This window comes from Ixodes scapularis, unplaced genomic scaffold (assembly GCF_016920785.2).
Source record: "Ixodes scapularis isolate PalLabHiFi unplaced genomic scaffold, ASM1692078v2 PGA_scaffold0__279_contigs__length_252992795, whole genome shotgun sequence".
Taxonomy (NCBI): Eukaryota; Metazoa; Arthropoda; class Arachnida; order Ixodida; family Ixodidae; genus Ixodes; species Ixodes scapularis.
In genome coordinates, this window is record NW_024609835.1 from 83,318,125 (window position 1) to 83,328,739 (window position 10,615).

At 45.5% G+C, this 10,615-nt stretch overlaps 1 pseudogene; it reads left to right on the forward strand.

Annotated features, from left to right (window-relative positions):
- The window catches only part of LOC8042707, a 35,429-nt pseudogene extending 25,885 nt beyond the window's left edge, over positions 1-9,544 (forward strand).
- Positions 9,545-10,615: the final 1,071 nt, after the last annotated feature.

Genomic DNA, 10,615 nt, shown 5'->3' on the forward strand with positions numbered 1-10,615 from the left:
ATACACCTAATAAATACTGCAGTTTTCCTGCACCAGGTGAAGTCAAACGTTATCATTTCTTTTTTTTTGCGGATGCGCACAAAAGTCGAACTTTAGTCGAACTTTTGTCAAATACCACTTTGGAAGTTGGAAAAATTCGAACTTGGTCGAACTTTCACCTGAGTAGGTTCGCGACATTCCTAGTATGAGCATAAAACGTGGACTTCAAGAAGCAAATTAGTGCCTCTTGAAAAATGCCAGTAAGTTTGCGTGGATTAAATATTTACTAATATTAAAACACCGAGGAACCCGTATCGTAAGCGGTATGCGTCACGCGTATCACCGCTCGAATTATTTATGTAACGTATTCGACTTTAAATATAAGGCTGTTATATTTGCAGCAATTTGGCGAAACCATGGTATTCCTAAACTATTGTGTGCTGCGGTGTGGTTTCTGGCCAACGTAACACTATTTGTAAATAAATACACTCATGCGTCACACGAATAAGGTTGACAAATCAGATCAATGCACGTTAGAGAATTGTGTTCAAAGCCATTTCGAACGGGACTCACTCTCCGGCGAAAGTATCGAAATGTCGCCATCTCACTCAAAGTCTCGGTCCCACATAGATTAATAGCTGATAATAAATCAATAAATTAATATTAAAGCTATTAATATTGCTAAAACTTAATTCTACGAAGTTCCTACACTTTAAAAAAAGGGTATCACATTACACCCTTCTGTCCCATATAATACACCCCAAAATTTTATTTCGACGTTCAGCGCCTTATAGTCGAACAGACGGTACCGAATTTTACCAGGGGCTTGATAACGGTGCGATAAAACTTATTAAATTGCTAAAGTACGTATCAAAAACCAAAGAAAGAAAACACGGAGCTTTTGCAGTACGGCCAAGAAAACTCCGATAATCTTTTTTGCAGTCATTAATACGTACATCAGCTATCTTAATAAGTTGTACCACACGGCTATCAAGCCCCTCGTAAACTTTGGGGCCGCCTGTTCGATTATGGGGCACTGTACGTCGAATTGAAGTTTTGGGGTGTATTATATGGGACAAGGGGTGTTACACCCTTTTTTCTGAGAGTGTAGTAAAAGAACCGTGGCGACAGCATCTGTAGTGTTACGGCCCCAGGCCGTATTCTATATTTAGGGCAAGATGTTTCTCAGCGTGTTTTCTGTGGCCTGGAATGTTGTAATCTTGCAGGTGGGGATGGCTCGTGTTCAACTGCGGAAGCACCTTTGGAGTAACCAACAATAAATGGAAATACGCTTCAAGGTTTGAGAACCACTTTTCTTGGGCAAAATAATTTGTTCTTTCAGAACCAAGCGAGAAATGGGCGTTTTGTGCATGCGTGCCTGCCTGTATGCATGCAATAAAATTATTAAGAAAATATATTTACAGATTTTTATATATATTTCTGAAGCATAAAGCGCCAAAAAGAAATTCAATCAAGATCACTAAAACAAATTGATAACATTCACAGAGCTGCGGTGAACACTATCAACGCGTCACTTGGAGGTGGTTTTGTTGGTGTGGCGCACTCGTAAGTAATAGAATTCTGTTTTTTTTTTTGTATTTATTTTAGTGCTCGCGATGACAAACTTTACACTATGTTTCTGTTTCCATATTCAGTTACTTCATGCACCAGAAGGTCCTGATTCCAGAGTTTGTAAACGCTGTCCTCGCCGCGCTGGTTTCTGTCACTGGTAAGTTTATCACTCCTAGCTTTATGCAGGGCAATTCTTATAAGCCCCATTGGTAAAACGTGATTTCGATTACTTTATAGGCCATGTCAGGAATGGCCAAATGGGGCTCGCGAGCCTCATGCGACTCGTCGGGGACACAAATGAGGCAGCACGTGGCTCCCTACTTCACTTACGCACACACACAAGATTAAACAGAATGGCAGATAAGAGAAGGCAGCTTGCGTTTTATCATCTTTATGCCACCGTACATGTGTCGAAAAGGTCCTTGTACGAATGGGGACTCGCAATATAAAAAACATAATTAGCACTAGGTTTATGAGAGAAATTCGTCGTGACCAAATAAATTGGCAAGAAAAAAACGTTAGACGTTTACAATTTTCTGTAACGCCGAATTAGAGCGCAGCTCTTGAGGAGGAGAATGGGAGGGTAGGAAGGGGAGGGCATGCCCCTCTTTATTCCCCGCTAAATTTAGCAGAAAAGTTTTAACCTCGTGACGTCACACGTGACATCCCATGCGACATCACGCGTGTCGTCACACGCGACGTCACGAGGGTAAATTCAGCGAGAATATTTTTTGACAAATTTAGCGGAAACTTTTCCAGCTAAATTTAGCGGTAATGTTGGTTATGTTAGACGCGTGCGACGTGACATGACGTCACAGGTGACATCATACGTCACGTGACTTCTATAATGACGTCACGAGGGTAGCCCTCATGAAGGCAACCCTCGTGACCCTCTCAGGGTTGCCCTTATAACCCTCGTGAGCGTAATTCTCGTGACCCTCGTGAGGGTAACCCTCGTGACCCTCGGGAGGGTGACTCTCATAACCTTCGTGACCCTCGTGAGGGTAACACTCGTGACCCTCGTGAGGGCAACCATCGTAACCCTCGTGAAAATAACCCTCGTGATCCTCGTGAGGGTAACCCTCGCTACCCTGGTGATGGAACCCCCCCGACCGTTACGAGGGTAACCCTCGTGACGTCACATGTGATGTCACGTGTGAAGTCATTATGGGAGACGTCCCATAATGCAACGCGCGGGCACTCAAGTCGGAAACAAGCGCCAAAGAGCTGCGCTTTAAAAAAAATTTAAACATGGTTTAAAAGTTTTAGAGCGCCGCCCTTAGGCGCCCGTTCGCGGCTTGCGCGGCGTCGCCGTCGGCGTCGTCGTAACCGCGCGCGTTGCATAATGGGAACAATGTAAGCGGGTGTAACCGCGTGGTGCATTATGGGACAATTTCCACACTAAATTTAGCAGAAAAAGTTTAGCTAAATTTTCCGCTAATTTTAGAATAAAAATTGTCGCTATATTTCCCCGCTAAATTTTGGCGGTAACACTTCCCCGGTAAATTTAGCAGGAAAATTTATCTGCCTAATTTAGCGGAAATATTTCCCTACTGAATGCAGCTGGAAAATTTCCCCACTAAATTTAGCGGGAAAATTTCCTAGCTACATTTAGCGGGAAATTTGGGGGAAAAACATTTTCCGTTAAATTTAGTGGGCAAATTTCTCCGCTAAGTTTAGCAGGAAATTTTTACCGCTAACTTTAGCGGGAGATTTTCCCGCTAAATTCAACGGAAACTTTTTCCCCCTAAATTTAGCGGAGAAATTTTCGCTAAATTTGGCGAGAAATTTAGTGAAAATTTTCCGCTAAATGAGAGGGGAGCAGGAGGGGAGGAGGGGAGGGTACGGAGGAGGAGGAGAGGAAGAGGGGCATATCCTCCCTTCCGTATCCTCCCCTTCTCATGCCCAAAAGCTGCTCTCTAATCCGGCATTAAAGAGAATTGTAAACGTCTTTAATTTTTTTATTGCTGTTCTTTAGTGGAAATTTATATAAATATATATTGGTGATTTCATGTCAAACCGTGCAGGCAAAAACGTCCAAATTCTTAATTTCGCTAAAAGAATTATCTTATGGTCTATAACATTTTTTTTTCCAGCGAAACGACTTTATAAGCCTTATGGCGTCGTTTCTAAAATGCATGCACAGTGGCCATAAACCGCACGTTCTTCAGATTTTCTGCTCTCGGCTTAAGAAGCTTAATAGAGGCAGCGGCGGAAAGCAGTTTTTCACGTCCGTCGTGGGTCGTATGTCTCACTCAATCTCCCGGCAAGGGTTTTCAGTCTGCATTATATTACCTTTCTTGTAAACACCCTGTGAGTACAGTTGAAAGGCTCCGTGCCATGAAATATTTCAGGCGTTTTGGTTTTTCTCCCTAAAGATGTTGGTTGGGCGTCGATCCGCCTAACCGGAAGATTACATGACACCTAGTGCGTTGCAGCTTATCGTAAGATAATAGGGAGTTGTCGTAGACCGTTTCCGCAGTCCGCTAGGTACCCGGATAGCGCTCCGTAATCAGCCACGAAACCTGAACTATGCAGACAAGGCTGGCGGCGCGCATACGCAGCTGCGGCGTTTTCTTGACGGACAGCGTAACGGAGGGGAAAAACGATCCGCTACAACTCCATAAAAACAGAGTATAGTTTTTTTCTTCTGAACGGTATGCGGGCGTGAAAAACTTCGTATAAGTAAGCTAATGAACGTAATGGAGTTCATTTTTTTACAAAGGTATCCTTAGGTACTGCATTTACTTTACTCAAAATTCATCAGTTTACAATACTAAAAATGTATGATGCAAAAAAACTGTTATTTAATTTTTTTGGAAAGGAAAGCAGAAACAAAGCCATCCGGTTGACACTGCCACTTACGCTCGGATTCTTTGAACAAGCTTCAAGGCTCGCGTTTAAAAAAAGGGGTTTCCAGCTTTTGTCGTATGTTCTGCAACTCGTGGGTAGCATTTCTACCCAATAGGTATGTTTCTGTTTGCCATCTACACTCTAAAGAAAAAGGGTAACACCTTACACCCTTTTGTGTCATATAATACACCCCAAAACTTCATTTCGACGTGCTAAGCCCTACACTCGAGCAAACGGCCCCAAATTTTACGAGCGGCTTGATAATGGTGCGATATAACTTTTTAAATAGCTAAAGTATGTATCAAAGACCATATAAAGAAAACACCAAGTTTTTGCAGTAGGGCCAAGAATACCCCGATTATTTTTTATGTAGTCAGTAAAACGTACATTACCTATTTTAATAAGTTGTACCACACCGCTATCAAGCCCCCCGTAAAATTTGGGGCCGTCTGTTCGACTGTAGGGCGCTGGACGTCGAATTTAAATTTTGGGGTGTATTATATGGGACAAAGGGTGTAAGGATACACCCTTTTACACCCTTTTTTCTTGAGAGTGTAGAACCATAGGAATAACGATCTACTATGATCTTATGATCTTGGCTTAAATGTTTTTTTCCAGACACCTATATTTATGCAATTTGAGCATGGTAATTACCTAAGGCCACCTCCATTCAAGGTTTTATTCCACTCCGTTTATTGGTGTGGACCTTCTTTCGGCTCTACTATTCAGACGTTTATTCGCATAAAAACTGGGTGACAGCGGGCTCAGCGTTCCTGAGCACCTTCGAGGCCCTGTTTGTTGGCTTCCTGGGAGCCCTGTTGTCGGCCCGGGTGCCCGCTCTGCTGGACAGGATGCGCATCGACGATCCCGTGGGAGCCGTGGCCGTGCACGCCGTTGGCGGTGCCTGGGGACTCTTCTCCGTTGGGCTATTTATCGACACCAGTCCGGCATTGCCGTACTACGGAGACCGCAAGGGCCTTTTCAAGGGCGGAGGCGTGGGCCTGCTTGCCGTGCAGGGTCTTGCCTTTCTCTCCATCGTGCTTTGGAGCGGAGTCGTCACCTTCATCTTGCTATGCGTGAGTTTTAGTAGAATCCCAGCCAATCGAGAGATTAAGCTAAAGACGCGCACTGTCCAAGGCGACCACTAATTATCCAGAGATGATCGCTCGGGCCGCCAGACAAGTGGCCAGCTCTTAACGCGAAACGTGAATAGCCAGTCATAGGGTCCATGCTTTTTTTTTTTTTCAGTTTCACATGTATAATGCTTTAATAATCTGGTTTCGCCTAGAGCGCCTTGAAACGTTGTTACAAAAACATGATAACACGGACGTGCGACGATCCCATGGTTCGTGCTACTATGAGTCCCATGGCCACGTGACATTAGGGATCACGTAATACACGTAACGTAGTGTCACTTGACGTAACGTAACGTCATAGAATCACTGAAGCCGTGACGTCACGTGATGTTTTCACAGGCCTGGTATCATGTGACCCCATCACGCTGATGACAATGCTTTACCCCCGTCCGCTAAATTAAGCAGGAAAAAAATTATATATCGCCATATAAATCTCCCCGGTCACATTATATATATTTTGAACTTTATACATAGGATCAAGACGATGAATATTTTGGACTGCAAGGAATTTCCAATAATAAAGTTGTCGCGCATTCGCCACCTCATACCTGACGCCACAGCAGAGCTTGCATTCTTGAACTGGACTGGACAACTTCCAGTACAGTTTAAAAATATAAATATTTTTAGAGTTCTGAGGTCAGACGTAAGACATCCCTGTGTTCATGCGTGCTAGAAAGTATGATAAAAAAGGAACTGTTGGGCATTTTCTTGGGAACAGTATGGAAATAAAAAAAGACTATTGCAACTGAAGAGCCCTGGATGTGCACGATTCGTTCCTCAATGTAAGCTCAAATGCCAGGGCCGATATTTGACGATAAAGTTGACGATAGCCGTCGGAGAATCAGCTGTGTGCGCATTATAAATCGTACACCTGACGCTAATATTAAAACACCCAATTAAAACTACTTAGGTTGGGAAATTTTTATCTGAATACCCCTTGTTATTTTTGTGCAGTATCGGCTTGTCTCATTTCGACCCGGGTTTTATAATGCTTTAAATATTACAGCATTTGAATATCTAACATGATGGAAACATATATTATGCAAAGACGTTCACCTTTCTACGGTATAATAGCATATATAAAACTATCACGGAAGTCTGAGGCCGAAAAGTTATGTTTCAGAGAAAATATGGCGCGAGGAGATGCAATGCGTCTCTAACAAGACACTCCGGAAGGCAAATAAATAAAGAAAAACGCCGAGTGAATTTTATTGTAATACACTCATCTAGCCTCAGCGTTTTCGTATATGTTTAATATCTCTTTTAATGTTTACCAAGACCAATTTTGTGAAACCCCACCCAGAAATCTTGGGGCCACGGGACTAGATAAATATTGTAATAAATAATCGTCTGGTCTGATCAGTCGATCCGCAGGGCCCTCTAGCTGGGAGCCAGGCTCGAGCTACCTTCTCTTCATCCTCTTCATGCTGGTCACTTACTAAACAACCCCCCCCCCCCCCTCCCCACCCACGTAGAGCTAAAGCGTAGCGATTAATCAATTTTTTTTTCTTTTTAGGTTCCGAAAACAATGAAAAAGATTAAAAAACCGCAAATGATTTCCGCGGCACAGCTTGAAATAGGAACCGTGAGTGTCTTGGTATCGTGACGGAGGAGGGTGAACGGGCCGTCATGAGTCGCTTGTAGAAGCTTCTTGGCGCCACCGTGCCAGTGTTGTCAGTACCATACCTCGGCAAACCTCACTCATGAGGGCCCTCACTCACCCTCACTCACCCTCATCTTCACAGGTGAGGTGAGGGTGAGTGAGTTTCTGAACCAGGAAAATTCATGAGTGTGAGGGTGAGTGAGGGCCGTGAGGGTCGTGAGGGCCGTGAGGGCCGTGAGGGCGGTGAGGGCTGTGAGGGCGGTGAGGGCAGTGAGGGCGGTGAGGGCCGTGAGGGCGGTGAGGGCCGTGAGGGTCGTGAGGGCCATGAGGGCCATGAGTGCGTGAGGGGCGTGAGGGCGGTGAGTGGCGTGGGGGCCATGAGTGCGTGAGCGGTGTGAGGGCGGTGAGTGCGTGAGGGGTGTGAGGGCCATGAGCGCTTGAGGGCAGTGAGTGGCATGAGAGGCGTGAGGGCCGTGAGGGCGGTGAGTGCATGAGGTGGTGTGAGGGCCGTGAGGGCGGTGAGTGCGTGAGGCCCCCTTCATATCGAGCATCTTTCTCAGCAATTTTGGCGTTAACGGCGGGTTGTTCTCTAGGTTTCCCTAGATCGACACGAATTGCTGAGATCGGGTCCGGCTCGAAATAAGCAAGCAACTCGGAACAATTCGAATACGTTTGAAGCGGCTGCATCTAATCAGGGACGCAAAATTTTCACGTGATACCTCGTGCCGGTGGTGATGACACCAAAAGACTTGGTTCTCGTTTGAAATCGATCGTTTTTTGGAAATAAACTGTTTCAGAAAGGTGCATTAGTATTCTTAACGAGATTTAAATGCATAAAAAAACGTTTATAACGCGTAATTGTGTCTAAATAGTGCAAGAAAAATAAAATTTTATGATGACGATGGCAAATTGCAGCAATTGGTTGCTGCGTGTGATCGCGGGCGGCGCGTGTTGCTGGTGTTGGAACGTAAAGTTTCTGGGCGAAATTGCCCCATCTGAAGCTGGCCTGAGTGGCGTGAGGGCCATGAGTGCGTGAGTGGCGTGAGGGCGGTGAGTGGCGTGAGGGCGGTCAGTGGCGTGAGGGCGGTGAGTGGCGTGAGGGCCGTGAGGGCGGTGAGGACCATGAGGGTGGTGAGGGCGGTGAGGGCCGTAAGGGCGGTGAGGGCCGTGAGGGCGGTGAGTGGCGTGAGGGCGGTGAGTGGAGTGAGGGCTGTGAGTGCGTGAGGGCCCTGAGGGCGGTGAGGGCCGTGAAAACGGTGAGGGCTATGAGTGCGTGAGGGCCGTGAGGGCCGTGAGGGCGGTGAGGCCGGTGAGGGCCATGAGGGCGGTGAGGGCCGTGAGGGCGGTGAGTGGCGTGAGGGCCATGAGTGAGTGAGGGGCTTGAGGGGCGTGAGGGCCGTGAGGGGCATGAGGGCCGTGAGGGGCATGAGGGCCGTGAGGGCGGTGAGTGCGTGAGGGCCGTGAGGTTCAGTGAGGGTGAGTGAAGGGCTGAAGGTGAGTAGGACTGTGAGGGTGAGGGTGAGTGAGGGGCTGAACGTGAGTGTAGCTGTGAGGGTGAGGGTGAGTGAGGGGCTTAGGTGAATGTGGCTGTGAGGGTGAGGGTGAGTTAGGGCGACCTAAAATGCCGACCTCTGGTCAGTAACGCGTTCCAAGTAATGGCGTCACCGGTAATGCGTTACTTTTTTCCGGTACCTGGTAATATACTCGTTACATTTTCAAAGTGATAGCGGGTAAATGCTTCCGTTACTTATTGCGAGTAACATGTAATGTAGTTACGTGACTCGTTACATATTCTTGCCAAGTCTTAAAAAAATTACACTTCAATTTTTTTCGTGTTTCTAGGCGGCAAGCCATAAAAATGAGACTCCGAATGTGCATTCGGAGTCTCATTTTCTAGTAGTGTACTCGGATCATATTGCGCAATAAAGAAAAGTTCGAACGAGCTACCTACAATCTTAGTTTCTGGGAAACACCTTTCATTGAAAGCAGGGTGCGATGATTATTGTATTAATATTTTTTTGTTCTTTTCGCATGATTAAAAATATCAGTATTCATTTCCGTGCAGTTAATCAACAAGTTCCTGCCCATCCGAATGACGCTCGCGGAAGAGATGCTGGGTGCTGACTTCGTGGAACACGGCATCAGGCACGATAACTGTGACTATACAGTCACGCTGCAGTCTCTTAAGGAGAAGGGTATTGCCGTGGACAAGCTGCCTCGCACGGCCGACCGGGCAGTCTGGGACCAATACATCTGTGAACGATTCCTCGAATCAAATGAAGGTCTGCGATCGCTTCTGTCGCCGGACGACGAATCTTCTCTACTGGACGTTCTCAAAAAGAAGAAAGCCTTCAGTGACGATTTCCATCGCCAATGCGGTCGCGGATGTGTGATCTTGTAAGCACTTCAATAGAGTCAGTACACAATTTTACTCTATTTGAAAATCGGAATAAATTTCAACTGCACTATGCGTTGTAAATTTAGTACTAATGTGTAATCATTCGAATATAACTAAAAATTTGTGCCGTAAGCTTAACGTTATTTCAGTACAAAATCGCGAACCAATATATTAGAAAAGCTACAGTCGCAGCAGTATGATTTGTTGTCGAGCCAACTTTAATGCGGCTTGAAAATTAGATATGATTATGAGACAACATAGAAATAATAATACTAAATGTCAAGAAAATACAGCCTCACAAACCTGTATTTGGCTATTTTTAGTTACAAAATTAGGAAGAAATATAACTTTCAGAATCGTATTGATCCTTGGAGGAACCTGTGAATGTTTTTCTTTTCAGACAGCGTGTGCTACATAGGCTTATAATTTGAAGAACGAACCCGCAAGAACGCGAAAGAGCACGAATACAAGATTAAGATTTTGTAGCCAACCTGGCGATCCAAGAGGTTGGACCAGGTTGCCCGTATGTTAAATCGTTTCTCGTGATTTCTACCGCGAGGTGGCGAAGCGTAATTGGCCATGCGAGCGATGCTCCGCCGCTGATAAAAGGCCGCCGGAGAAGTATGCGAGGAGCTTTTCGGATCGTGGCGCGTGGCGATAAAGCCCCGTTTACACACTTGCGACTTCTTAGAACTCTGTGCCCTGAAACCTTTTAAAATCTATTATAATGAGAGGACACACTGGCACACCTATCGGGTAGCAGTGGAATGTTTGGCGGTCCCATATTTTTTTTTTACACATAATTTTTTTAGGCTTGAAACAATTGTGTTCATGTTATAAACGACCACTTAATCATAAGTAGTAAATGCATTTGACCTCTCAAATACCGAAAACCTTTCGTTCAAGTGAAGTGCTGTTCAACGATCACCGCATAGAATAGATGAAGCCAGCGCGCCAGTGTGTTCTTTCGTCGTGTGAGATTTTAAGAGCGTTTAATGCACTCGGTTCCAAGAAGTAATAAATGTATCAACCGAACTTACGAGTCAGTCAATGACTGCGTGTTGGCAAACCGGT